This window comes from Lepus europaeus, chromosome 18 (assembly GCF_033115175.1).
Source record: "Lepus europaeus isolate LE1 chromosome 18, mLepTim1.pri, whole genome shotgun sequence".
Classification (NCBI taxonomy): domain Eukaryota; kingdom Metazoa; phylum Chordata; class Mammalia; order Lagomorpha; family Leporidae; genus Lepus; species Lepus europaeus.
The window spans coordinates 2,273,674-2,278,619 of NC_084844.1; positions in this window are offsets into that span (position 1 = coordinate 2,273,674).

Sequence of the window (4,946 nt, forward strand, 5' to 3'; positions counted from 1 at the left end):
GGGTGAACCAACGGCAAAAAGGAAGACCTTTCTCTCTGTCTCTCTCTCTCACTGTCCACTCTGCCTGTCAAAAAAAAAAAAAAAAAGAGAGAGAGAGAGAGAGCCTGGCCCAGTCTGGTTCTTGCAGCCATCTGGGGGGTAAACCAGGGGATGGAAGATTTCTCTCTCTCTCTCTCTCTTTCTCTCTCTCTCTCTCTCTCTCTCTCTAACTTTGCCTTCCAAATCAATCAGTCAGTCTTTAAAAAAGAAAAGCCCTCAGTGACTTCTCTGAGGAGCGGAGGCTACGTCTCTAACCCTGGACACCATGGGCTCCTTTTTCTAGGCTGCTCACAATGGAACAGCTTTCAGGTTTAAGCTGCAACATTAACTTTGGGTGTCACTTTCTTAAGTCTAGACAATGAAACAAAAAAGCAAGCCATGATGTTTGGTGTCTGTCCATGCCCACACACCTCCGCAGGGCACGGGGCCACAGCGGTCCCCCTGCGCGGAGCTCTCAGCTGGACGGTGGTTCACCTGGGCACCTGTGTGGCTGTTTGGGGCTGCAGGATCCGGTGCTGCTCCACGCCTGTGCCGCACAGGCTTGCTGGCCACGTGCTGAGCACGGTGTCGGGAGTCCAGGCTGAGCCAAGGCGGGCAGCAGGTCAGCTGCATGCAAGGGGCTGGAGTTTTACAAATTTTCAACTGAGGATGGCTTTGTTGGCACCTGACCCCACCGGGGGCCGAGCAGTACTGTGTACTGTTTCTTTTTCTTTTTAAGCTTTATTCATTTATTTGAAAGGAAGACAGAGTTAGAGAGAGAGGGACACACACACAGAGAGAGAAAGAGAGAGAGAGAGAGAGAGAGAGAGAGAGAGAGAGAGAGAGACTGTTCCAAGCCCTGGTTCACTCCCCGAATGGCTGCAGTGTCCGGTACTGGACCACGACGCCGGCGCCCTGTGTGCCATGTCCACCACACACGTGACCTCAGGACAGGAGCCAGCGCCGTGCCCCAGAAGGGAAAGCAGCTGCCTGGGACGCCGGCATCCCACATGAGCACCAGTTCGAGTCCCAGCTGCTTCCTTTCCAATTCAGCTCCCTGCTACGGCCTGGGAAAGCCGCAGAGGATGGCCCGAGTGCTTTGATCCCTGCACCCAGGTGGGAGACCTGGAGGAAGCTCCTGACCCCTGCTTGAACCAGTCCCAGACATTGCAGTCATTTGGGGAGTGAGCCAGGCATGGAAGATCTCTGTCTCCCTCCCTCTCTCTGTGTCTCTCTCTCTTCCTGTCTTTCAAATAAACAAATCTTTCTTAAAAAATAAAAACATGGTAATGGTAATAAAATCTAGAAAGAGAGGGGCCGGCGCTGTGGCGCAGTAGGTTAATCCTCGCCTGTGGTGCCGGCATCCCATATGGGCGCCGGTTCCAGGCCAGCTCTCTGTTGTGGCCTGGGAAAGCAGGAAAAGATGGCCCAAGTTCCTGGGCCCCTGCACCCGCGTGGGAGACCCAGAGGAAGCTCCTGGCTCCTGGCTTCGGATCAGTGCAGCTTCAGCCGTTGTGGCCACTTGGAGAGTGAACCAGCGGATGGAAGACCTCTCTCTCTCTCCCTTTCACTGTAACTTTACCTCTCAAATAAATAAATCAAAATTAAAAAAAAAAAACTAGAAAGAGAAAGAAGGGCTGAGTGTTGAGCATCACTCGCTTCATGGAATTGTAAAGTTAATCCACTTCATTTTTAATCTTGGCTGCGTTTAGCAGCTCGCAGGGTTCCGCGAAGACAGCCATGGCGCTGGCAACTCCTGGGAGCAGCCGCTCCTCCTGCTCTCACGAGACGCCCACCTGCGCAGCACCCACCCGAGCACCTGCTCCGTGTGGGGCACTGCTCTGGCTCCCAGGACACAGCAGGAAGGGGCCGCAAGCAGGCCCCTGCCCGTGGGCCCCTCACCACGCAGCAGGAGAGAGGCCGGGAACAGCACCCACACAAAGCAGATAACAGATAAAGAAAAACATTTTTTAAAAGGTCACCATGTGCACAGGGGGTGAAGCCGCCTCCTGCAATACCAGCACCCACGTGAGCGCTGGCTCCAACCCCGGCTGCTCCACTTCCCACCCAGCTCCCTGCTGACACGTCTGGGAAGGCAGTGTAAGACGCCACGAGCGCTCGGGCCCCTGCACCCGCGTGGGAGGCCCAGCTGGAGCTTGAGCCCCTGGCTTCGTCCTGGCCCGGCCCTGCCTGCCGCAGCCACGCGAGGAGTGACCAGCGCACGGTGCACCTCACTCCCTCTCTCCCTGTTTCTCTGCTTTTCCAATAAAACGTGTAAAAACAAACCTACTCCTTGTGAAGAGGGGCAGCGCGAGTGGGGAACGCCATGGGGACGGTAGTGACAGCGGATCAGGCTCAGCTCACTTGTCCTTGAGTGACACGGAGACAACCGTGCAGACAGCTAAGGAGGAGGTACCGGGCCACGGCCACAGTCAGTGCAAAGGTCCTGAGGCAGCAGCACTAGTGGAGTGGAGTGCGGGGGGAGGGGCAGCAGAGGCAGCTACAGGGCCACGCGGGGCTGCAGGACTCGGGGGCGCTGAGTGAGGGTCTTGGCTCCGTCAAAGGAACTGAGGCCTGGAATCTCACGGCAGCAGGGGCAACGCTGAGAGAAGCCCCGGCTGGTCTGGCTGCCTCTGCCCCGCCCCCTCCTGTTGCCACAGATCCAACTGGTAATGTCCCAGAGGCCTGGGGGCCACCGCTCTCTGACGTGTGCTGCCCAGGGGCCGCACCCAGGCTGCCAAGGGCCCCTACACTGGGCTGTGTGGAAGGGAGTGGGTGGCTCCGGTGTGCCCGTGCAGGGGCGGCCACATCGCGTGAGTCCCTCAGCCGCAGCAGGCCGGGAGCCCAGCCTCAGCGGGGGGAGGGAGACAAGGATGGGAGCCCACAGCCGGGAGGGGGTGACTGGGTGTGCAAGGCACACCCCCAGCAGGCCCCACCTCCAAACACCTGCCCTGCCCAGGCCCCTTCTAACACCAGCCCCGCCCCGCCACGTCAGCCAGGTCACCTTGGCGAGGGCTGCACACCTGACCACGGGGCCCCCTAGGGTTCCCTGCACACAACAGGGTGGCCGCCGGCCTTCAGGACTGTCGGCCAGAGAGAGCCGCTCTGTGGGGCACGGGAACCAGAGAGCAGGCATGTGCGGAGCCCCGGGCAGGGAAGGGTGGGGCCTGCACGGAGCCACTCAGCTGCCCCACTCTGGAACTGCTGCCATCCTTGCCCGAGGGCCCCCCGCCGCCTCCTGCCCTGTGACGGGGACCTGGACCTGCTCTCCTGGGTAACGGTGGACAGGGCCCCGTGAGCTAGGGCGCTCTTGGTGCAGCTGGGGCAGGGAGAGAACCTTGAGATGTCTGTGTCCCGGGGAGGGCAGGGCCTGGGCTGGCTCTGGGTGTGGGCAGCCCGGTGCAGTTCCACCGGCACCCCGAGGCCTCGGGTCAGTCCTCCGCGCCCCCCAGGGAGGTCCCGAGCCGCCGGTTGGAAGCAGACATTCACGGCCGGCCGGGCCTGCCTGTTCAATACTCTATCGACAGCTTCACCTTGGCAACCTGGCTTCTTCCAGCGAGCACGGCTTTAAATGCACATCTGTGGACTGGGGGGTGACCTTGACAAAGGGGCGAGGAGGAGCAGAGGAGGGGGGACTCCCACCCACCCACCCACCCACCCCCCAGGCCCACCCCCACTCTCTGGTGGGGGGGCCCCTCCTCCATGCCCCGCCTGGTCCCAGAAACCTCGCAACAAAAGGTAGCGCGGCTCCAACCCGTGTCCTCTCCCGGGCTGTGCAGCCAGAAATCACGGGGTGCCCGCCTGCTGATCAGCCCTCTAATGAGAGACATGAAAAATGGGAGCGACGCCATGGAGGCCGCCCAGAGACAGGGCCAGCGTGGGGCGTGGCCTGCAGGCCACAGGGGGAGCCAAGGGACGGGGACAACGAGCCTCCCCCCCCCAGGCTGAGAAGCAAGTGGGAAATTCCTCGGGGCCCTGTGAGCCCGGCACCCAGGGCCTGGCCTGCATCTCTGTCCACCTGCCGCTCTCCTGTCCGGCAGGGCCCGTTTGGGGAAAGAACGCAGGAGGCGGGCTCAGCACAGAAGGGAGCCACGGAGGAGCCGGGGGAGCCACGGAGGAGGCGGGGAGCCACAGCAGCGGCGTGTGGGAGGAGCCACTGGGACAGCTCAGCGCGCATCCCAGCTGTAGCGGCTTCTCAGAATCCCGGGCACACGGCTCTCCCACACCGCGTCCACGGCACCATTGCTCTGCCTCTGCCCAACACGTGTCAGCCTGTACGGCGCGTTTGGGTCTCCCGGCTGGGGGGGGGGGGCGGGGGAGAGACGCAGGGAGGCGGCCTTTCTCCGAGCGGCTCCTCCCTTTCAAGTCAAGAAACACCAGTTTCCAGCACGGGGAGGGGGAGGGGAAGGGGAGGGGGCCGCAAGGCCGTTTCTTAACCTTCCCATCTGAATGAGTCAAAGAATAAGAAATCAGCCCATTAGAACCATTACTGTCAAACCGCGGGGCAATCAGCTCCCTGACACAGGCCAGGCGGGCGGCCCGGGGCTGGTGCAGAGCGGGCTCTGTGCACCCAGCGGGAAGAAAGGCGGGCCTGTGCCCCCGCCCCCCGCACGTAGAGCACCGACAGACGCCAGCCTCCGGAGGGCGAAGGGGCCCGAGGCGGCCCCCGGGCCTCCTGCCCCGTGCACCTGGCGGCCAGAGCTGTCATTCCCGCCTCCCGGAGGCAGAGCCCCGGACACATGTGCCTTCCTCCATGAAAAAGTCCTGAGGATGGCATTTCACCGCTGTGTCCAGAAGAGCACATGAACCCTGCGCTCGGAAACGTTCTCTCCACTGGCCTCCGGCCGCGGGCTGTGGGAGTCCGACGTGCCGTCTGGGGGTGCACGGTGGTGATGCCGTCCTCACCGCCGCTGAACTTGAACACCTTC